The sequence below is a fragment of the Mustelus asterias genome, chromosome 27 (genome assembly GCF_964213995.1).
Source record: "Mustelus asterias chromosome 27, sMusAst1.hap1.1, whole genome shotgun sequence".
NCBI lineage: Eukaryota > Metazoa > Chordata > Chondrichthyes > Carcharhiniformes > Triakidae > Mustelus > Mustelus asterias.
This window is the reverse complement of record NC_135827.1, coordinates 35656193-35680268: the sequence shown is the minus strand read 5'-3', so window position 1 is coordinate 35680268 and position 24076 is coordinate 35656193.

Sequence of the window (24076 nt, the reverse complement as noted above, 5' to 3'; positions counted from 1 at the left end):
GCAATTTCACGGGTGAATAAGACACCCGACGTAACTCGAGGGATCAAGGTTCTATTGTGAGATGAACATCTTCTGGCACCAGAGAGTATTTCATCCAGTTTGGTAACAATGAGGAATTAGCAGCTGAGTCCCAACGGATGAAGACCCAGGAGTGTGATGGAATACTCCCCACTTGCTTGGATGGGTGCATCTCCAACAACACTCAAGAAGCTCAACACCACCCAGGACAAGGCAGCCCGCTTGATTGGCATCACATCCACAAACATCCACTCCCTCCACCATCGATGCTCAGTAGCAGCAGTGTGTGCTATCTACAAGATGCACTGCAGCAATTCACCAAAAATTCTTAGACACCACCTTCCAAACCAACAACCACTTCCAGCTAGAGGGACAAGGGCAACAGATACATGAAACACCACCACCTGCAAGTTCCCCTCCAAGGCACTCATCATCCTGACTTGGAAATATATCGCCATCCCTTTACAGTCGCTGGGTCAAAATCCTGGAATTCCCTCCCTAACGGCATTGTGGGTCAACCCACAGCACATGGACTGCAACGATTCAAGAAGGCAGCTCACCACCACCTTCTCAAGGGCAACTAGGGATGGGCAATAAATGCTGGCCAGCCAGCGACGCCCATGTCCCACGAATGAATTAAAAAAAATTAACTCCAAACAGCTTCATGATGATTGGGTTAAAGAGGAAGAATCCGATAGAAATATAGGCCGGAATTCTCCCATCTCGCACGCCACTGGAATTTTAGCGGGTGGGTTGCGGACAATACAAAATCCCATTGATAGTCAGGCGGGAATTTCCAGTTTATAGACCAGTGCTACCGGAAATTTCCACCCATAACATCCAACTTCAGATCTCCTGATGCTAAATTATTGCCAATTATTTCCTTAGGCACAAATGGTTAGTCCCACCACGTAGATCCACAATTTAGGACTTTTCGATTGTAGTGGCCAATTAATTGTTATTACTAAAGTAAAGTTTATTTATTAGTCGCAAGTAGGCTTACATTCACACTGCAATGAAGTTACTGTGAAAATCCCCTAGTCACCACACTCTGGCGCCTGTTCGGGTACACTGAGGAAGAATTTAGCATAGCCAATGCACCTAACCTGCACGTCTTTGGGAGGAAACCAGAGCACCCGGAGGAAACCCACGCAGACACAGGGAGAATGTGCAAACTCCACACAGACAGTGACTCAAGCCGGGAATTAAACCCAGGTCCCTGGCGCTGTGAGGCAGCAGTGCCAACCACTGTGCCACCGTGCCGCCCATTACTACTTGTTGTAACCCTTTGGGAATCTTGGTGATCAATAAAACAACATTGGAATTGTAAAGTGGTAAGTGGACACACACATTATTATATATAGATATATGGACATATAAACACTACATGAAAGGAATTGCCTTAAAATCATTTAAATCTTTTTGACAAGGTACCTTTAATCATGCAGCACTAAGTAACAGGTGAATCGTTCACTGTGACATCTTTCAACTTGTATAATTGTACCTCCAGTGAAAGTGTTTATTTCTCTGTGTCAAGTTCTATATTAGTGATATGCTCCAGCTAAGTGAACACCTTCATATTTCTGTCAGAAACTACAATTACAAGTAGCTGTGAGCTTAATTTAAATTGGGTGCTATTAAGTCGCTGGAACAGTCAGTCGTAAAGTAAACTTTAGAAGTGTTTGCGTGACTAAGAAATAAGCTGATAAGATAGGGCCCGATTTATAAAATAACTAACTTTCGATAATGAAGGTGAGTTTTTTTTAAACCATTCAACAACAACAACAACATGTATCGCTATAACACCTTTAACATAGTAAAATGTCCCAAGGTGTTTTGTAGGATCATAATCAGGGAAAATGTGAGGCCGAGATAAGAAGATATTAGGGTTGATTACAAAAAGCTTGGTTAAACAGGTGGCTTTTAAGGAGTTATTGGAAAGGAGGCGAGAGACTGAGTGAGGTAGCATGGTTTGGGGGGAATTCCAGAGCTAAAGGCCAAGGGCAGTTGAAGTCACAGCTACAAATGTTTGAGCCAAGCAAATAGGGGAATTGCAGTTGAGGCACAGCAGTTAGCACTGCTGCCTTACAGCGCCAGGGACCTGCGTTCGAATCCCTGCTTGGGTCACTGTCTGTGGTGTCTGCACATTCTCCCTGTGTCTGCATGGGTTTCCTCCGGGTGCTCCGGCTTCCTCCCACAGTCCAAAGATGTGCAGGTTAGGTGGATTGGCCATGGTAGATTGCCCTTTAGTTTTACAAGATGTGTAGGTTAGGGAGATTAGTGGGGTGAATGCGTGGATAATGCGGATAGGGCCTCGGCAAGATCGGAGAGTCAGTGCAGACTCGATGGCCCGAGTGCCTCCTTCTGTACTGTAGGGTTTCTGTGATGGCTGATCCTCTATCTCAACACCATACTTCCCCACTCTCACCACACCCTTTGATGCCTTTAAAGTCCAGAAATCTACCCCACATTGCCCCCCTCCCCCCGACCCCAAGCCAGAGGAAAGTGCTTTGGCATGTTCCTGAAAGATGCAATACAGTGCCACATAAATGTAAAGTTTTTTTTGATTGATTTTAATTAAAATATTTCACCTTGATTTAATTTATTATTGTTGTCACAAGTATTGGGATACAGCACAAAATATTGTTTCTTGCGTGCTATAAAGACGTAGCATACTGTACATAGAGAAGGAAAGGAGAGAGTGCAGAATGTAGTGTTACAGTCACAGCTGGGGTGTAGAGAAAGATCAACTTAATGCAAGGTAGGTCCATTCAAAAGTCTGATGGCAGCAGGAAAGGAGCTGTCCTTGAATTGGTTGGTACATGTCCTCAGATTTTTGTATCTTTTTCCCAATGTCCGGGGTGTGTGGGGTCCTTAATTATGCTGGCTGTTTTTCCAAGGCAGTGGGAAGTGTAGACGGAATCAATGGGTGGGAGGGTGGTTTGAGTGATGGATTGGGCTTCATTCATGACCCTTCTTAGTTTCTTGCGGTCTTGGGCAGAGTAGGAGCCGCACCAAGCTGTGATACAACCAGAAAGAATGTAAAGGTTGGTGAGAGTCATAGTGGGCATGCCAAATTTCCTTAGTCTTCTGAGAAAGTAGAGGGGTTGGTGGACTTTCTTAACTATAATGTTGGCATGGAGGGACCAGGACAGGTTGTAGGTGATCTGGACACCTAGAAACTTGAAGCTCTCGACCACTTCTACTTCGTCCTCATTGATGTAGAGAGGGGCATGTTCTCCACTACACTTCCTGAAATCAATGACTATCTCCTTCGTTTTGTTGACAGGAGAGTTTATTGTCATCGCACCAAATTCTCTATCTCTTTCCTGTATTCCGTCTCATCATTGTTTGAGACCCGACCACACCACCACACTGGTGTCATCAGCAAACTTGAAAATCGAGTTGGTAGGGTATTTGGCCACATAGTCATAGGTTTATAAGGAGTATAGTAAGGGGCTAAGGACACAGCCTTGTGGGGCACTGGTGTAGATGATGATTGTGGAGGAGGTGTTGCCTATCCTTACTGATTATGGTCAGTGGGCAATTGTGTAGAGTGAGTGACTTGTTCAGTCTGGATCTAACCGGTTGTTTGAAAGATGCAACTTTGCTCTATTATGCATTGGGATTGACTGAGTGTCTGTAAATTTACATTGTCATATTGATAATCAATAAATACAGTAAAACTTGTGAACAGCGATGAGACCCCTTTAACTTATATTACCGCTTTGACTAAGTTTTTAAAAAAATGCTTAAACTATGGGAAGATTTTTGATTTGATTTATAGAGCCATAGAGGTTTAGAGCATGGAAACAGGTCCGTCGGCCCAACTTGTCCATGGCTGCTATTTTTTTTAAACTCCTAAGCTAGTCTCAATTGCCCGCATTTGGCCCATATCCCTCTATACCCATCTTACCCATGTAACTGTCTCAATGTTTTTTAAAAGATTTGATTTGATTTGATTTCTTTTTGTCACATGATGGCGTACTAGCCTTCATTAATCGAGGGATTGAGTTTAGGAGTCGGGAGATAATGCTGCAGCTTTATAGGACCCTGGTTAGACCCCACTTGGAGTACTGCGCGCAGTTCTGGTCACCTCATTACAGGAAAGATGTTGAAGCCATTGAAAGGGTGCAGAGGAGATTTACAAGGATGTTGCCTGGATTGGGGGGCATGCCTTATGAGGATAGGTTGAGGGAGCTTGGTCTCTTCTCCCTGGAGAGACGAAGGATGAGAGGTGACCTGATAGAGGTTTACAAGATGTTGAGGGGTCTGGATAGGGTGGACTCTCAGAGGCTATTTCCAAGGGCTGAAATGGTTGCTACGAGAGGACACAGGTTTAAGGTGCTGGGGGGTAGGTACAGGGGGGATGTCAGGGGTAAGTTTTTCACTCAGAGGGTGGTGGGTGAGTGGAATCGGCTGACGTCGGTGGTGGTGGAGGCAAACTCGTTGGGGTCTTTTAAGAGACTTCTGGATGAGTACATGGGATTTAATGGGATTGAGGGCTATAGATAGGCCTAGAGGTGGGGATGTGATCGGCGCAACTTGTGGGCCGAAGGGCCTGTTTGTGCTGTGGCTTTCTATGTTCTATGTTCTATGTATTGGGATACAGTGAAAAGTATTGTTTCTTGCGCGCTATACAGGCAAAACAGACCGTTCATAGAGTACAGAGGGGAGAAGGAAAGGAGAGGGAGCAGAACGTAGTGTTACAGTCACAGCTAGGGTGTAGAGAAAGATCAACTTAATATAGGAAGGTCCATTAAAAAGTCTGATGGCAGCAGGGAAGAAGCTGTTCTTGAGTCGGTTGGTACATGGACAGCGGCACAGGGGCAGGAAGTGCATGAGACGTTTTCCTCACTAACGTTGAAGTGCATGTAGCCAAGGAGACAATTTTCCTCAACTGTCTGCAAATACTGGAGAAAATTAAACATGTCAACAGGAGATTTTTCTTGTTAAATTACAACTTCCAAAATTATACGGTGAATAAATGTGGTCAACCTTCATCGGGGTAGTAGGATTATTCTAGACTTTTTTTTAAAGGTCTTTGTAATACAATGCAGGAAGCACAAATAATGCCCATTTTTATGCATGGTCGCACAATTTCATTCCTTTCCTTATGTGTACCAAACAACGCACCAACACAGGAATACTATCAAGATGGAAATAAGGAGAAACGATTGACAAATGTGCATTTTTGCTGTTGCTGTTGTGTCTCAGGGGCCCCTTATTTCAGCTTTCTGAGTCTAACAATAAATTCAGATGGTCAAGGAATTGTAATTATTGTGTGATAAAAGGCCAGTTAGATGCTCAGTATTCTGACTGTGATTATACTGAGTCTTATCTGAAGCTGGCAATTCTCCCACTTACCTTCCCAATAGATGTTGACGAACAAAGTGGTCAGTATTTTATTCATGTCCAATTTCTTTTAAAATGATGGCATTGCTTAGAGCTCCAGGCTTCTAACAATTATTGCACTAACATAATCAGGGACATGCGAGACTCCAGGCTGATGATCAGGTGCAGAGCAAAAGTTATTAAAGCAGATATCCCTTGACTTAAAATGTCTTTATTTTTGCTTACCATAGCACAGCACAGTGGCACAGTTGTTAGCACTGCAGCCTCACAGCACCAGGGACCCGGGTTCGATTCCTGGCTTGGGTCACTGTCTGTGCGGCGTCTGCACATTCTCCCCGTGTCTGTGTGGGTTTCCTCCGGGTGCTCCGGTTTCCTCCCACAGTCCGAAAGACGTGCTGGTTAGGTGCATTGGCCCTGCTAAATTCTCCCTCAGTGTACCCAAACAGGCGTTGGAGTGTGGTGACTCAGGGATTTTCACAGTAACTTCATTGCAGTGTTAATGTAAGCCTACTTGTGATACGAAGAAATAAACAAATGATGAACAAGCGAAGGTTCTTTAGATCCTTTGGGAGAACTCGTACAAATGTGTATTTGCACTCAGGAGGGAGGAGCTAACAGAAAAAATGTCGCTAGCAGAGTTAGTAAAAGAGAAAGGGACAAGATAAGGTATGAAAGAAACTGAGAGAGAGATAGAACACCAGAGATTGGAAGCAAGTGGTTAAAATAGTCTAATGGTTGGTGATTTTATTCTTTTAATATGAGAGCTAGAGGAGCTTCCCAAGCTATAGAATCGTACAAATTGTATACCATTCTAAATAAATGTCACATAGATAGACATGACATGAACTGTACTGTCATAATACTGAGGAATGTCAGTGCTTTCTTTGAATTAAGTATCAGCCTGTGCATTCTTTTTAAAAGCTGCTTTGGATGAATGAATAATGCTTCATAACAGTTGCGGAGAACTGGAATACTTTCTTGTATATTTTTTGTCTCAGCTGTGCCAGGGCCAAGTGGACACAAAGTGTAAAGTTAGTTCCACCCCACTCTAAAATTCTACCTAAGCTGTTACCTCCGAGCAACAAGCTCCATCGCTCCAGAATAACATTCTCATTTCTCATCCTCTTTCTGTGCGACACTGCCAATTTGCTGCCAATTAATTCCGGTTTGCTGACAACTCTGTGCAGTGGATGTGAACTCTCGAGCAAGCCGGCCGAAGCAATTCCATATGGGACTCAAGTTGCTGGCAGAGTGAAGGAAAATAGAAACTATTTATCCCTTTAGAATGAGCTAGATTCCAACTCAGGTCCTAGGATTAGGAACATTAATGGGGTAGGTCATGCTGCCCTTCATTTTATTTTTATTAATTTGTGGGTCACAGGTGTCGCTGGCTGGGCCAGCATTTAATGTCCCTCCCTCATTGCCTGAAGGCAGTTGAGAGTCGACCACATTGCTGCACCCAGACCAGCTAAGGATGGCAGATTTCCTTCCCTAAAGGATATTAGTGAACCAGATGGATTTTTCCTGACAATCGACAATGGTTTCATGGTCATCAGTAGATTCTTCATGCCAAATTTTTTTTATTGAATTCAATCTGCCATGACGGGAATTGAACCCAGATCCCCAGAACATTAGCTGAGCTTTTGGATTAATAGTCTAGCGATAATACCACTAGACCATCACCTTCTCCCTTCATGTTTACTATTCCAATCAATTAGATCATGCCTCACAAAAATCTATCAATCTCAGTTTTAAACTTTTCAATGAATGTAGACATAACTGTTTTTTGAGACACTTTTTCAACTAGAAAAGGCAGCATGGCAAAGCCATAGTTTTTCAAAATATTTGTTTTCTTGTGAAGTTTTTGTGCAGGCATTGAACACGAGTAATCAAAAATAGCTTTCACCTTAAAAACATCAAAATACAAATCTATCTTTCCTCATTTCAAACACAGGCTCTTCAACTCTTCAACTGGATACAAAGAGTTCTCCGCAAGATCCTGGTAAATATTAATCTCTCCACTGACTGTGTTGCCTATATTAAGACAATGTGCGGGATTTTCTGACTTTTCATTCCAGCAGGATTCTCCCGTCCTGCTGCAGTGAACGGAGATTTGTCTGAGCGCCAAATTCTCATCCTCTCTGGCAGCGGAGGCGTTACCTGAGAATTCCAGACAATGACTGCTCTTCTAAAGTGCCGTAATGCACTTTGGGATGTCTTGGGGTTATGAAAACACGAAGGGCGGGATGTTCTGGCTGCGCTCGTCTCGAAACTGGAAAATCTCACCTGAGGTCAACAGACCTTTCCATGGTCCGCCTCTCGCCCGCTACAATTCCCGTGGCAGGCAGAACAAGGAAATTTGCCTCTATGGGTGGGATTTTCCAGACCCGACAGCCCCGAGATTGGAAATACCCACCCGAGGTCAGAGGTCCTTTCAATGATCTATCAAATTTTATGTCCCTCCTGCGACGATTCCTGTTATGGGCGGGACTGGAAAACGTACCCCCAATAAAATGAAAGACTTTAGGGCTGTTGAAATTGCTAACGCTTATGTCCTTGCATGGAACAGTGCCAAATTTATAATCTACACTGCCTTAAACCAGTAAGGTGCACAGAAGACAGTATTCTAGAGCAAAACCCCGGTGCAGTGATTGATGAAGTAGTTTCTTAGGAATGGACGACTGGTTTAGTGATGGAATAGTCCATTGGGAATGGAACAAGCTGGCTTAGTGATTAACTGTTCTCTCTGTCTGAGAAATCCTATAGCTATACAAAGAAACAATTCAACCCATGCTAACGGTTTAAATTAAGGAGTAAATTTTACAAGATAATGCTCTCTGATGGGAGTCTCGCTTTGACAGGTGGGTGGATATGATAATTAACATGACAGATTCATGATTCTAGAAATATTCCAGCCTTTAAAAATCATAATCTGAACGTTGGAAGCTCGTGAATCAGGCCAACGGACATCTGTGCTTGACATTCCATGTATCCTCCCACACAACAATGCCTGGTGCTAACTCATAAACCTTACCCCTATACCAGCTGGGGTTTTTTTCCCGTTTTTTATGCAGTATTGAAATCACTGATGAACAGGGGGAAAAAAAACAACATTTATTTATTTTTATTCATTCATGGGGCGGCACGGTGGCACAGTGGTTAGCACCGCTGCCTCTCAGCGCTAGGGACCCGGGTTCGATTCCTGGTTTGGGTCACTGTCTGCACGTGTGGAGTCTGCACGTTCTCCCCTTGTCTGCGTGGGTTTCCTCCGGGTGCTCCGGTTTCCTCCCACAGTCAAAAGTTGTGCTGGTTGGGTACATTGACCATGCTAGATTCTCCCTCAGTGTACCTGAGCAGGTGTCGGAGTGTGGCAGCTAGGGGATTTTCACAGTAACTTCATTGCTGTGTTAATGTAAGTCTATTTGTGATACTAATAAATAAATTAAAATGGACATGGACGTCGCTGGCTGACCAGTATTTATTGTCCATCACTAGCTGCCTGAGGGCAGTTGAGAGTCAACCACATTGCTGTGGTTCTGGAGTCACATTCAGGCCAGACCAGGTGAGGACTGCAGACTTCCTTCCCTAAAGGACATTAATGAACCCGATGGGTTTTCCGACAATTGTTGCATGGTCATTAATAGATTCTTAATTCCAGATATTTTTTCTTTATTGAATTCAATTTCCACCATCTGCATTGGTAGGATTTGAACCCGGGTCCCCGGAACATTAGCAGAGTTTCTGGATTAATAGTCTAGCGATAATACCACTAGGCCATCGCCTCCCCTACCTCTTGGAATGTCCAAATGTGTCTGACAGCCAGTTGAAGTACTTTTTGAAACAATCATTCTTGTAAGATAGGAACTCAGCTGCCAGTTTGCACGTTGCCAAGTCCCACAAACAGTAATGTGATGATGCCCAGATAATCTGTTTTTAGTTATGATGCTCGGAGGATAAATATTGGAGACTGGGGAAAACTCACCTGCTCTCCTTCAATAATCGCACCACGAGATATTCTACATCCACCTTGACAGAGCCTTCATTTACTGTCTCTATCTGACAAACTGCATGGCAGACAGTACAGTTCACTATCAGTACTGTGCTGGAGAATCAGTGGCGCAGGACACCTACTTGAAATAGGCTCCCTGTTTTTCAACTCATGAAGTGGGCAGGAGTTTGCTTTTGCTACTGGAATTTCACTTTAGTCTGATGCAATGTGACTGGACTGATTGTTAATAGAATCATAGATCCTAACAGTGCAGAAGGAGGCCATTCAGCCCATCAAATCTGCACCAACAGAGCATCTTACCCAGGTTCCCCACCCTACCCCTGTAACCCCATGTATTTACCCCATGAGCCCTCCTAAACTGCACATGTTGGGACACTAAGAACCCTTAAGAGTATTGATAGACAGAGGGATCTGTCTACCAGCCACAGCCATCTCTCCCCTGCAGGGAAGAGTAATCTGTGGCTGGTAGTGTACCAGTGATGGTGTATCCCTTTACAGGCCCAGCTTGGTCCTTCTCCAGTGTCTCCTCTTGGACTTGTACTGATCTTGTAGCCGGTTTTCATGCGGATCCACTGTGGAATCGGCCGGTTCTGCTTCATCTTCTTAGCGAGGAATCGCTTCATTTGTGGGATGGCATGGCCGCACGTCCACCCGGCAGGAGGGATTCATTCCTCCGGTGGGGAGGAGGGATCGCCCGCAGAGTGGCGGCGGACACCCCTGCCCCCTCCCTCCTAACCGATTGGCCGCAGACTGGCAGCAGAACCCCCCCCCCCCCCAACCAGAGGATGATTTGGGTCCCACCCCCCCTCCTCCCACCCACCACCCCCGACCAGAGGATGATCTGATCTGAGTCAGGGAGCCGTTGCAGTCTCTGACCCCGCTCTTCGGAAGCTGCAGCGAAAACTTCAGACTTTTATTTTGCAGGTCGGTAACAGCGCGGATGCGGAACGGACCAGAAGACGGTAAAGTGGGATTTGGCGGTAGAGTCGGGCGCGCGGTTCATTAAGTCGATTTAAATGCATACAAATGCACTTAAGTCGTCGGACCGCCCGATTCGGGTGCGGGCCGGACCCGCACCCGAATCGGGTGTCAGTAAAGCCGCGATCTGCTCGGAATCGGGTGCAGATCGCGGTATAGGCCTGACGCCCAACTTTACCGTGATTTCGCGCCCGAAAACGAGCGCGAAGATTTGGTAAAATCGGGGCCGTTGTGTTGCTTGTTAGATGTGCTGCATCTTAGAGTCGATTGGTCTCATAGAATCCTGACAGTGCAGGAGAGGCCATTTGGCCCATCGCGTCTGCACTGACTCTCCGACAGAGCATCTTACCCAGGCCCACTCCCGCCTTACCCCCATAGCCCCACCCTTTTACCCGGCTAATCCATCTAAACTACACATCTTTGGAAACTAAGCGGCAATTTTCCAAGGCCAATCCACCTCACCCGCACATCTTTGGACTGTTGTAGAAAACTGAGACATCCCCGCACATGGGAAGAATGTGCAAACTCTACACGGATAGTCACACAAGGCTGGAATTGAACACGGGTCCCTGGCATTGTGAGGCAGCGTTGCTACCCACTGTGCCATTCAATGTACAAGTTATTTCATTATTTATTTCGACAGCAGAAGGCTGCTCAGAACACCTGCTGCAGCAACATTTTTCACCCGAACGCTATGTGTCAAGTGTGGAACTGTTTGCTATCTGATGAAAGTTGTTTTTATTTTTAAGCATGTGGTATTCTGTGGTTCAAACAGTAATGGACAGATTGTAGTGCAGAAAAATTGTAATTAAGGAATGAGTGATTGATGCGCAGACAAGTTGCAGAGTGAAGTTTACAAAACAGATTGCTCCTCAATCATAGCCAATGTGATTGAAGAATTCAAGCTGTTTTGATGAAAGGTCTCATCTGACGAGTCAACCTATCTTTCGCTCTCAGCTGCTGTGTATTTCCAGCATTTGTGATACTTCCGATTTCCAATTTGGAGGTTTTTATCTTCCGCCTATGCTGATCATACATAGCCCGGTTTATGCAGGCTATCCTTTCGTTCATTGATGATGTTTTAGGACAATATCCAGGCTTGGGCTGACAAGTCGTAAGTAACATCCGCACCACACAAATGCCAGGCAATGACCATCACCAATAAGAGACACTCTAACCACCACCCCTTGGCATTCAATGGTGTAACCATCAATGAATTCCCCACTGTCAACATCCTCGGGGTTACATTGACCAGAAACTCAACTGGACTCGCCACATGAACACAGTGGCTACAAGAGCAGGTCAGAGGCTAGGAATACTGCGGCGAGTAACTCACCTCCTGACTCCCCAGAGTCTGTCCACCATCTACAAGACACAAGTCAAGACTGTGATGGAATACGCTCCACTTATCTGGATGGGTGCAGCTCCAACAACACTCAACAACACTACCGGGACTTGATGGATTGAGTTATAAGGAGAGGCTGAATAGACTGGGACTTTTTTCTCTGGGGCGTAGGAGGCTGAGGGGTGACCTTATAGAGGTCTATAAAATAATGAGGGGCATAGACAAGGTAGATAGTCAATATCTTTTCCTAAAGGTAGGGGAGTCTAAAACTAGAGGGCATAGGTTTAAGGTGAGAGGGGAGAGATACAAAAGTGTCCAGAGAGGCAATTTTTTCACACAGAGGGTGGTGAGTGTCTGGATCAAGCTGCCAGAGGTAGTAGTAGAGGTGGGTACAATTTTATCTTTTAAAAAGCATTTAAATAGTTACATGAGTACGATGCGTATAGAGGGATATGGGCCAAGTGCGGGCAATTGGGATTAGCTTAGGGGTTTTAAAAAAAAAGGGCGGCATGGACAAGTTGGGCCGAAGGGCCTGTTTCCATGCTGTAAACCTCTATGACTCTATGACTCTAAGAAGCTTTACATTATCCAGGGCAAAGCAGGCCAATGATTGGCACCACATCCACAAACGCCCACTTCCTCCAACGCTGAAGCTCAGTAGCAGCAGTGTGTACCATCTGCAGCAATTCATCACTGATTCTTAGATAGCACCTTCCAAACCCACGATCATACAGTAGACTCCGGCTACTTCGGCCCAAGCTCTGAAATTCCCTCTCTAAATGTTTCTATTTCTCTATCCTCTTTCCTCTTTCACGAAACTCCTTAAAACCTACTTCTTTGGTCAAGCTTTTGATCACATGTCCTAATAAATTTTATTATGGTTGGACGTTAGATTTGGTTGGTTAATGCTCCTTTGGGATATTTAATTATGCTGCATTTGCTTATAAACTGATAAATCTCTAACATCTCTCTGTTCTGACGAAAGATCATTGACAGCGGTTAGCACTGCTGCCTCACAGTGCCAGGGACCCCAGTTTGATTCTGGTATCGGGTAACTGTCGGTGCGGAGTCTGCACGTTCTCCCCGTGCCTGCGTGGATTTCCTCCGGGTACTCTGGTTTCCTCCCACAGTCCGAAAGACGTGCTGGTTATGTTGATTGGCCATGCTAAATTGCCCCTTACAGTCAGGGAGTAGCAAGGTAAATAAGTGGGGTTACGGGGATAGGGCCTGGGTGAGATTGTGGTCGGTGCAGACTTGCTGGGCTAAATGGCCTCCTTCTGCACTGTAGGGATTCTGGTTAGGTGAATTGGCCATGTTAAATTGTCCCTGAGTGTCCAAAGATGTATAGGTTTAGGTGGATTAGTCATGCTAAATTGCCCCTGAGTGTCCAAAGGTGGATAAGTTTAAATGGATTAGCTATGGTAAATGTGTTATCGGAACAGGGCGGGGTATGGGCCTGGGTAAGATGCTCTTTCAGCGAGTCAGTGTGGACCCGATGGACCAAATGGCCTCCTTCTGCGCTGTAGAGATTCTATGGACTTGAAACCTTACCTGGGTTTCACTCTCCAAAGATGCTGCCTGATCTGCTGAGTATTTTCAGTATTTTGTGTTTTTACTTCAGATTCCCAACATCTGCGGTATTGTGCTTTCGTCATAATGCATGTGCTTTTTAATTATTGCCTCTTGTGAATCTCTCTGTGGAGGTGATGGGACCTGCTGCCAAATGTTTCTTTGGCTGAAGGAATGAACTGCTGTTTGGTTGCATAGAAAACAGGTCAGGAGCAGAGAACGCAAAAGCCCCTTTACCACAGCCTGTGATTATCTCTAATCTATCCGTATCAGTGCCATTTTATTATATACTGCTGTACTCATTGCTTTCAGAGTCAACACTCGCCATCATTTGCAAAGGACTACAGATTGGCACTAAAATTCCACTGAGATACAGCTAATCAGCTGTTCCTCACCGACCTCGGACTCTTGCTTCAATGTTCCTATTGGGATGAGAGGGGAGCATGGGTTGGCATAGAGTGTACGAGGGACCTTGGGGTGGGGTGGTAGAGGGCATAAGCTGGCACAGGGGATATGCAGGGTCATGGGGATGGATTGAGAGAACTAGATTGGCATGGCTGGCATAAGGGTTGGCCTGGATGGGGCATGGGGAGTGTGTGTGGGGTAGGTGAGGGGAGTGAGGGCTATCCTTTGTTTCATTCATTTATTTCGTAGCTTCAGCAGAGTGCCAGAGCACAGAGCCAGCCATTCCCCCAGCTGTCTCTGCACCCTACAGCCTCCAAACTCTTTCTGGAGGCAGAGGCCAAGCCCTCGTTTCCCCCACCCTCAATCCCCCTATCCGCCCACGGAACAAAATCCCAAACTTCCAGGGCACCTTCTGCCCAGCAGGGAATTGCAGAGCCAGGAATTGTCCTGACTTTAGGCTCCCAAACCAGTCGTGGACACTCCAGCCTCGATCATTATTCCATTTATCTGCCTTGGTTCTGTGAACAATGGGCGGCTCGGTGGCACAGTGGTTAGCACTGCCACCTCACAGCACCAGCGACCCAGGTTCAATTCCGGCCTTGGGTCACTGTCTGTGTGGAGTTTGCACATTCTCCCGTGTCTGTGTGGGTTTCTTCAGGGTGCTCCAGTTTCCTCCCACAGTCCAAAGATGTGTGGGTTAGTTTGATTGGCCATGCTAAATTGACCCCAGTGTCAGGGGATTAGCAGGTTAAATATGTGGCACGGTAGCACAGTGGTTAGCACTGCTGCTTCACAGCTCCAGGGACCAGGGAAATTGAGGATCTGATTAAAATGAAAAGGGAGGCGTACGTTAAGTCCAGGCAACTGAAAACAGATGGAGCTCTGGAGGAATACAGAGAGAGTAGGAAAGAACTCAAATGGGGAGTTAGAAGGGCAAAAAGAGGTCACGAGATGTTCTTGGCAGGCAGGATTAAGGAGAATCCTAAGGCATTCTATTCATACGTTAGGAACAAAAGAGTTGTCAGGGAGAAAATCGGACCTCTCAGGGACAAAGGAGGGGAATTATGCTTAGAACCCAAGGGAATAGGGGAGATCCTAAATGAATACTTTGCATCAGTATTCACGAAGGAGAGGGGCGTGTTAACCGGGAGTGTCTCGGAGGGAGGTGTTGATCCGTTAGAGAAAATCTCCATTACAAGAGAGGAAGTGTTAGGTTTTTTAGGGAACATTAAAACTGACAAAGCCCCAGGACCTGATGGCATCTATCCTCGACTGCTCAGGGAGACGAGAGATGAAATTGCTGGGCCTCTGACGGAAATCTTTGTCGCTTCTTTGGACACGGGTGAGGTCCCTGAGGATTGGAGGATAGCGAATGTGGTCCCGTTGTTTAAGAAGGGTAGCAGGGATAACCCAGGAAATTATAGGCCGGTGAGCTTGACGTCCGTGGTAGGGAAGTTGTTGGAGAGGATTCTTAGAGACAGGATGTATGTGCATTTAGAACGGAACAATCTCATTAGTGACAGACAGCATGGTTTTGTAAGAGGGAGGTCGTGCCTTACAAATTTGGTGGAGTTTTTTGAGGAAGTGACAAAAACGGTTGATGAAGGAAGGGCCGTGGATGTCGTCTATATGGATTTCAGTAAGGCATTTGACAAAGTCCCACATGGCAGGTTGGTTAAGAAGGTTAAGGCTCATGGGATACAAGGAGAAGTGGCTAGATTGGTGGAGAACTGGCTTGGCCATAGGAGACAGAGGGTAGTGGTCGAAGGGTCTTTTTCCGGCTGGAGGTCTGTGACCAGTGGTGTTCCGCAGGGCTCTGTACTGGGACCTCTGCTATTTGTGATATATATAAATGATTTGGAAGAAGGTGTAACTGGTGTAATCAGCAAGTTTGCGGATGACACGAAGATGGCTGGACTTGCGGATAGCGAAGAGCATTGTCGGGCAATACAGCAGGATATAAATAGGCTGGAAAATTGGGCGGAGAGGTGGCAGATGGAGTTTAATCCGGATAAATGCGAAGTGATGCATTTTGGAAGAAATAATGTAGGGAGGAGTTATACAATAAATGGCAGAGTCATCAGGAGTATAGAAACACAGAGGGACCTAGGTGTGCAAGTCCACAAATCCTTGAAGGTGGCAACACAGGTGGAGAAGGTGGTGAAGAAGGCATATGGTATGCTTGCCTTTATAGGACGGGGTATAGAGTATAAAAGCTGGAGTCTGATGATGCAGCTGTATAGAACGCTGGTTAGGCCACATTTGGAGTACTGGGTCCAGTTCTGGTCGCCGCACTACCAGAAGGACGTGGAGGCATTGGAGAGAGTGCAGAGAAGGTTTACCAGGATGTTGCCTGGTATGGAGGGTCTTAGCTATGAGGAGAGATTGGGTAGACTGGGGTTGTTCTCCTTGGAAAGACGGAGAATGAGGGGAGATCTAATAGAGGTATACAAGATTATGAAGGGTATAGATAGGGTGAACAGTGGGAAGCTTTTTCCCAGGTCAGAGGTGACGATCACGAGGGGTCACGGGCTCAAGCTGAGAGGGGCGAAGTATAACTCAGATATCAGAGGGACGTTTTTTACACAGAGGGTGGTGGGGGCCTGGAATGCGCTGCCAAGTAGGGTGGTGGAGGCAGGCACGCTGACATCGTTTAAGACTTACCTGGATAGTCACATGAGCAGCCTGGGAATGGAGGGATACAAACGATTGGTCTAGTTGGACCAAGGAGCGGCACAGGCTTGGAGGGCCGAAGGGCCTGTTTCCTGTGCTGTACTGTTCTTTGTTCTTTGTTCTTTGACCTGGGTTAGATTCCCGGCTGGGGTCACTGTCTGTGTGGAGTTCGTACATTCTCCTCGTGTCTGCGTGGGTTTCCTCCAGGCGCTCCGGTTTCCTTCCACAGTCCAAAGATGTGTGGGTTAGGTTGATTGGCCATGCTAAATTGCCCCTTAGTGTCCTGGGATGCGTAGATTAGAGGGATTAGTGGGTAAAATATGTAGGGATATGGGGGTAGGGCCTGGGTGGGATTGTGGCCGGTGCAGACTCGATGGGCCGAATGGCCTCTTTCTGTACTGTAGGGTTTCTATGATGTGGAATTATGGGAATAGGGCCTGGGTGGGATTGTGGCTGGTGCAGACCCGGTGGGCCAAATGGCCCCCTTCTGCAATGCAGGGATTCTATGTAGATGTACGGGTTAGGTTGATTGGCCATGCTAAATTGACCCTACTGTCGGGGGATTAGCAGGGTAAACATGTGGGGTTACGGGGATAGGGCCTGGGTGGTCAGTATAGACTCAATGGGCCAAATGGCCTCCTTCTGCACTGTAGGGATTCTATAATTGTATAATTAAAATGGCAGAACTGCATCTATCCGGATGGATGAATTAAGATAGTTCCAATGGACCTCCTCTTCTGTAAGTAACCTGTGATTTTGTGACTCCATAAGTAGCAGTGGGAGTTGCTGATGAGAGATGCTTTAACTGTGCTGGAGCCCTTGCGTAACAAGCCTCCAATGCGAATGTCACCAAGGTTGCCTGATGCTCGATGGGAGGCTGTGGCTCAGCCAGTCAGTGTATGGCATCAGCTGGTGATTAATTCTTGACTGGTATTTTGAGTGAGCGAAAGGTTCTGCAACTAAATGTAAACAACGAAAGATTATATCCCGTGCTGCTCATGTCACTATGATAAATGGTTCACTCTGTAGGACAGAGTTTGTAACGCTTGACTTGTTACATATTCAAAATAACCACCTGGAGCTAAAACCGTTGCCAATTCCATCATCTCTATGCCTTGGTTTTATTGGCACCATAAAGCTGTACATGAGTTCTCTCTCTCTCTCTCTCTCTCTCCTGTTCTCTCCCTTCTAACCCAATATCTTGATAACAGCCTCTCTGGCTCATTATCCTATCAACAAATGTCATCTCTTCCAGTGAGTGTCCTTCCCCCACTTTTTACACTGATTGACTGTACTGGCGGAGTGTCTGATTAGCATATTATGATTGTACGGGACTGACTCAGATGTTCGCAATGAGGAAGAGAAAAACAAATTTCTGCTGCTGGGATTTGAGCAAAGAAACATACCCTGTAGAGCTGTCAGTTAGCAGAGGAAATAAAATTTAAACACAGTCACAAATAGGCTTACATTAACACTGCAATGAAGTTACTGTGAAAATCCCCTAGTCGCCACACTCCGGCGCCTGTTCGGGTACACTGAGGGAGAATTTAACATGGCCAATGCACCTTAACCAGCACATCTTTTGGATTGTGGCAGGAAACCCACGCAGACACGGGGAGAACGTGCAGACTCCGCACAGACAGTGACCCAGGCCTGGAATCGCACCTGAGCCCCTGGTGTGTGAGGCAGCAGTGCATAGTAAATAGTTACAGCCTTCAATCTTCCAGCAACTCTCATTGCTGATCCACACACTTGACTAATCATAGAATTCCTACAGGGCCATTCGGCCCATCGGGTCTGCACGACCACAATCCCCACCCAGGTCCTATCCCCATAACCCCATGCATTTATCTCACTAATCCACCAAGCCTGCACATCTTTGGAGACTAAAGGGCAATTTAGCACGGCCAATCCACCTAACCTGCACATCTTTGGACACTAAAGGGAAATTTAGCATGGCCAGCCCCACCTAACCTGCACATCTTTACACTGTGGGAGGAAACCCACACAGACACGGGGAGAATGTGCAAACTCCACACAGACGGTCACCCAAGCCGGGAATCGAACCCGGATCCCTGGCGCTGTGAGGCCAGTAAGAAGTTTAACAACACCAGGTTAAAGTCCAACAGGTTTATTTGGTAGCAAAAGCCACACAAGCTTTCGAGGCTCTGAGCCCCTTCTTCAGGTGAGTCAAGCTGTGAGGCAGCAGTGCTAACCACTGTGCCACCACTAGATGTGGTCCAAAGTAAGATTTTCCTGGTGCTCTGACGATATCAATATGATACGCATCCCACAAAGATTTATGTACGTTATTTAATAGGTTGCAATGAAACATTTATCATGCAAATAAATGCACTCTTCAGTTTTTTAGTAGCGGAGTGCTTGCACAGATGATTTATTAATGATTTAGTAACTGAATTAATTCACTAAGGGGTTTATACCAAAACATTAGTGAGCCCAATGATTCAGAATTTGGTGTGGGGGCGACTGCACTGAACGGTGAGGCTCGTTGAGATGCACCTGATTATTGGCCTGGGTCTCATTCCTGTTGAGCAAGCGACCGGTGGACAGTAGCTGGTGAAGCAGGATTGAAGTGTAGGCTGCAAGGTCCCCAGATGAGACCCTGAGACATCAACAATTATCTCAAGATGGTGGAGGGATAGTTGTGCCAATTGGGGGGGGGGGGGCGATGCCCCGCGATGCACCAGGTTCTCAGGGATCGGGGTAGTAAGGATCAATCCTGTTCCAACAGTCTCCACATCCAAGCAAGTGTATCTTAAAAATATGCATTGTTTGTTGCAACCTAATAGGAGGCCTCTTTAAGTCCCTTTAAGGGGCACCTGAGGCTACTTGTAGCCCAGTGTTCCTGAGTGCAACTGGTGCGTCTGCCTCAGGTTTCCCACTTTTATAAAGGAGCCCGTAAACAGGCGTTAGACCCATAGGTTGCACATGCAAAGAGATCACACCCAATTGCCAATATAACAGACAGGTGGTGACATTTCATTTTATAATGGCATCCAGATTATGCCGATCACAATGGAGGCTAAGGCTAGTGTTTCTCAACCTGGGGATATGTGGCCCCCAAGTGCCCATAGACATTTTCCAAGGGGTCCAGAAAATAATGTCAAAAGCAAGCTGAGAGCGGAGTGCAGCCACAGTGCGCGGTGGGCTGGGTGTCTCACCTGGTAGAAGAGTCATGGGGCGGGATTTTACCTCCCTGTCTGTCACGGGAATCGGAGCAGGTGAGGGGCAGACCATGAAACGGTCCGTTGACTTTGGGTGGGATTTTACAGTTTTGGGACAAGTGAAGCCATAAAATCCCACCCCATTGAGCTTTACAACATAGAAAGTGGTCCTTCGGCCCATCATGTCTACCCCAGCCATCAAGCACCTATCTATTCTAATCCTATTTTCCAGTGCAGAAGGCTAGGCAGATTCTGCACTGAAAAGAAGGCATACACATCTCACTCATACCTGTCAGTAAATGCCTCTTTTCTTAAAAGCATCATTAAATCTCTCTTTATAATGCAGAATTGCTGTAATTGTACAACATAATTTAGATAGGGAAGGCTGGTGATTACGAATCCATTTGAAAAAGTGAAACACAGACATCCTGCCTCTGAACTTCTGGAATTAAATCTTTTACCAAACATAGCAAACTATACTCCAATTCCTTCATTCCAACTTTCTAACACAATCCCTTCAATTATAGTTTTCTAACAGTTCCGAAGATTCGGAATTTCAGACTGTGGTTTTGTCATTGACTCAAAGAGGGAGAGCGGAGCTGGGTCCCAGAGGTGCCAGCTCCTTCTTGGGCAGAACCTCAGGGTAAGGTCACACTCACTCATTGCATGGACATCCATCCCTGAGGCAGGAACCCACCAATGCTCACAGAGGGACCTGATGCCAAACTTCCTCCAAGGCCAGAATTTAACACTCCACCCAAAGCAGGTTCTGGAGTGGGGCGAGGAGGGGGTGGTGGGAGTGTAAAATTGAAGGTAAAGGATTTCTCCGAGAACGGGCCTGCTCAAACCCAGACACAATTTTACGATTGAATGGGCAGGGCCTCAGGCGAGAAACTTGTCCTTTGGCCTCATAAGGAGCTTATGTGGTCACTTGATGGCCTTTTCCTGCTCAGGCTCAATTTTTAGGCTGGCGGGTGCAGGGGAGGGTGGGAAACAACAGAAAAAAACTTTTCTCTCTCTCTCTCGAGCGGGAAGGCCCCCTCCAGAGTTGGGGCGTCCATCCCACCAGGACCTTGAAGCTTTGGGTCTCATCACTTTCTGGCCTTACCCCCTGACACCACAACTGTTGATCACTCATCATCCTTAATATTTCCCCCCATGTTTTACCCATTTTTGGTCAATTGCAGCATTGAGAATTGAAGACTTTTTCAAATTTCTGGAACACGTGACCCTTTCCCCATCCCAATTAGTTGGCAGCACGGTGGCACAGTGGTTAGCACTGCTGCCTCACAGTGCCAAGGATCTGGGTTCAATTCTGGCCTTGGGTGTCTGTGTGGAGTTTGCACATTCTCCCCGTGTCTGCATGGATTTCTTCCGGGTGCACCGGTTTCCTCCCACAGTCCAAAAGACGTGCTGGTTAGTTGGATTGGCCATGCTAAATTGCCTTTCATGCCCAAAAATGTGTAGGTTAGGGGGATTAGCCATGGTAAATGCGCAGGGTTATGAGAATAGGGTGGAGGGGAGGGTGGGATGTTATTTTGGACAGCTGGTGCAGACTCGATGGGCTGAATGTCCTCTTTATGCATTGTAGGGATTCAATGGTTTCTATGGACCCAACTATATAACCCAGTACATAATGTTTGTCGTATATCATCAGTTCCTGCTTTCTCGAAGATGACGATTCAGAGGTGGTTGGGATTTGGTTCCACAAGTAATTGGTGCAGCTCTTGCACTAAAATTTTACACTCGATCCACATTAGCAACTGTCACTGGGCCGTTGTTGTGGGCCATCTTTGCTGAGTTCAATTCTGTCCTTAATTAAATTTCCAGCACTGGAAATTTTCCGGACCCTGACTGACGAACCACTGATTGGTTCAAGTGATCTCCTGCAATTGCCTGAGTGGGGGATAGGTTGGAGGTGGGTTGCTGATGGCCGGAGAGGCACTGTCGAGAATATTGTTCCTCTGAGTGACTCTCTGGCTTTCTTGTGGAGTTTTTTTTTGCCTCTCCCGGGAGATCACATTGTTGCAGGATAGGGAAGGAGGGAGGAAGGCGGTGAGGGAGGGATGTGGTGGGGGGGGGGGGGGGGGGGGGGGGGTGGTGGGGGGGTGGAGAGAGGTGTGGCCCAGGAAGTATTTCACATTGATGCTCTGGCCATCCTGGTGTGGGGTAGACAGGATGGAACAGCAGGCCTGTTCCTCCAGCTTGCTCCACCCCCCCCCCCCCCGAGATCTACCTCAGCGCAGACCAAGGATTGAATCTGGAATGCTTTTAACATAGAGATGTAGAAAATAGAAGCAGCAGTTGGCCATTCAGCCCTTCGAGGCTGTACAATCATCAAATTCAATATCCTGAACCCGCCTTCCCCCCATGTCACTTGATCCTTTTAGCCCTAAGAACTATATTTAATTTCTTCTTGAAATCACACAATCACCGGAATTTTACCTTCTCGCCCGGAGTGGGCGAGGGGCAGACAGTGGAAACATCCATTGACCTCGGAAAGGAATCTCCGGTCTCGTTCGAGCGAGGCCATTAAATCTCGCCCAGTGTTTTGGCCATGGTTTCTGTATCTCAGTTATCCAACAGACATTTACTCATTGGGTAACTAAGGAATCGTGATCTTCTTTTTAAACACAGCTAGTAAAGTGTGTTGTCACCCTTGGTCCTTTAATAAATGTACCTTCGTTGTCAGTGTATGATTTTGACCTTTGAAGCTTCAAGAAATCCCTCCAGAAGTGGGGTGGGTTTACACGCCGAGTATAAAAGTGAATTGCTGACGGTTGGTGTGGATGGTCGCCATCTTTGTCATTCTCCATGCGAGGGTCTGCTCTACGTGGATGTATCTTAAGCTTCCACACATCACACAACACAGCCCGTGTGGTCTGCCTGGTTTCCTTACACCCAAATACTGGGAAGTAAAACATGTATTTGTTGAGTGAAAAATTGAGGCTGATTATTGATGCGAGTGTAACATACTGTGGCTGAAAACTTACATGCTGCGTATTTCCAAAAGCATGCTTTCTGGGTTTGAGAAAATGGGACTGTCTTATACACTTGGTCGACATATATGTAGCAATCTGTGATACTTTGCATTCAAGATGGTACTGGGAGACTCACTAAACATAACCACATAGTAGTCATAATGTACAAAGAGGTGGCGTAGCAAAATTCAACAACACATTTTGGTGCAAAACAATGGCTAAAGCAATGGCACGGTGGCATAGTGGTTGGCACTGCTACCTCATAGCACCAGGGACCCTGGTTCGATTTTCCAGCTTGGGTCACTGTCTGTGTGGAATCTGCACAGAATCTCCCCCTATGTTTCCTCCGGGTGCTCCGGTTTCCTCCACTGTCCGAAAGATGTGCTGGTTAGGTGCATTGGCCGTGCTAAATTCTCCCTCAGTGCACCCGAACAGGCGCCGGAGTGTGGTGACGAGAGGATTTTCACCATAACTTCACTGCAGTGTTAATGTAAGCCGACTTGTGTTGCTAATAAAAAACGAATCAGGATATAAGGTCTGTTGGACTTGATTGAATCGGGACATTTTGTGCAAGGTGTTTATTTAATGCTGCATTGATATTTGCTGTTTGTGGGAAAACTTATTATAAATGTCATTATTAATTCAACAAATTCAGACTTTGTCAGAATTTCATGGCCTTTTTTTCTGACCAAGTCATTCTAATAATCATCTTCTGGGTTTAATGCTTATTTTGTAATTCACTAAAATATTTAAATATCTGAAGAGATCAGTGACCTAAAACAATTTGAATTATTCATTCCTACTTTATGACTCAGTTCATTGAACAGAAATCTAAGTGACTCTCTTTTCTCAGATTTCTCATCAATTTATGATTTCCATTTAATTAGTAAACGCAGGAAGAAATAAATTACATTTGTTCCAAAGAGGGCAGACTTCATTGAGCTGCAAACATAATTCTGCTAAATTTGAAAGAAAGATTTGCATTTGTATAGCACTTTGCACCACCATCCCATGTCTCAGTGTTTTAAATAAGGACATTTGTGGCTTCGAAGTCTGAAATGAACCCTCTGGCATCAACCTAGACTTCGGAAACAACAACTGCGCATTCAGCCCTCTTGACCCTACAAAGTTAAAGTTAAGGGTAGGGAGATTTAGTTAAATTGGTGCAGCATGGTCGGTGCAGGCTTGGAGGGCCAAAGGGCCTGTTCCTGTGCTGTAGTTTTCTTCGTTCTTTGTTCTTTAATATACTTACTGAGCCCCCCTGTCGCATTATTCCCCCCCCCTCCCCGCCCCCACCACTGAATATTCAAACATTGCCAGTCAGTTGCTGCTTGGGATCCTTAGAGAGAGGTAGCTTTCTCTGTGTCTCTTTCTCTATTTGGATTTGGAGATTGGAATCTGCCAGGGAATAAATCCCTTCCTCTGGAGGCTGCTGTATGGGAGTCAGAAGACAGGTGTCTTTCTGTATCTGTCCAGAGGGCTTAAAAGGCTGGAAATTAAGCATCCACGTGAGGCTATATGTTTTTTTGTGCTAACTTAGCCTGAAGAGGGATATATG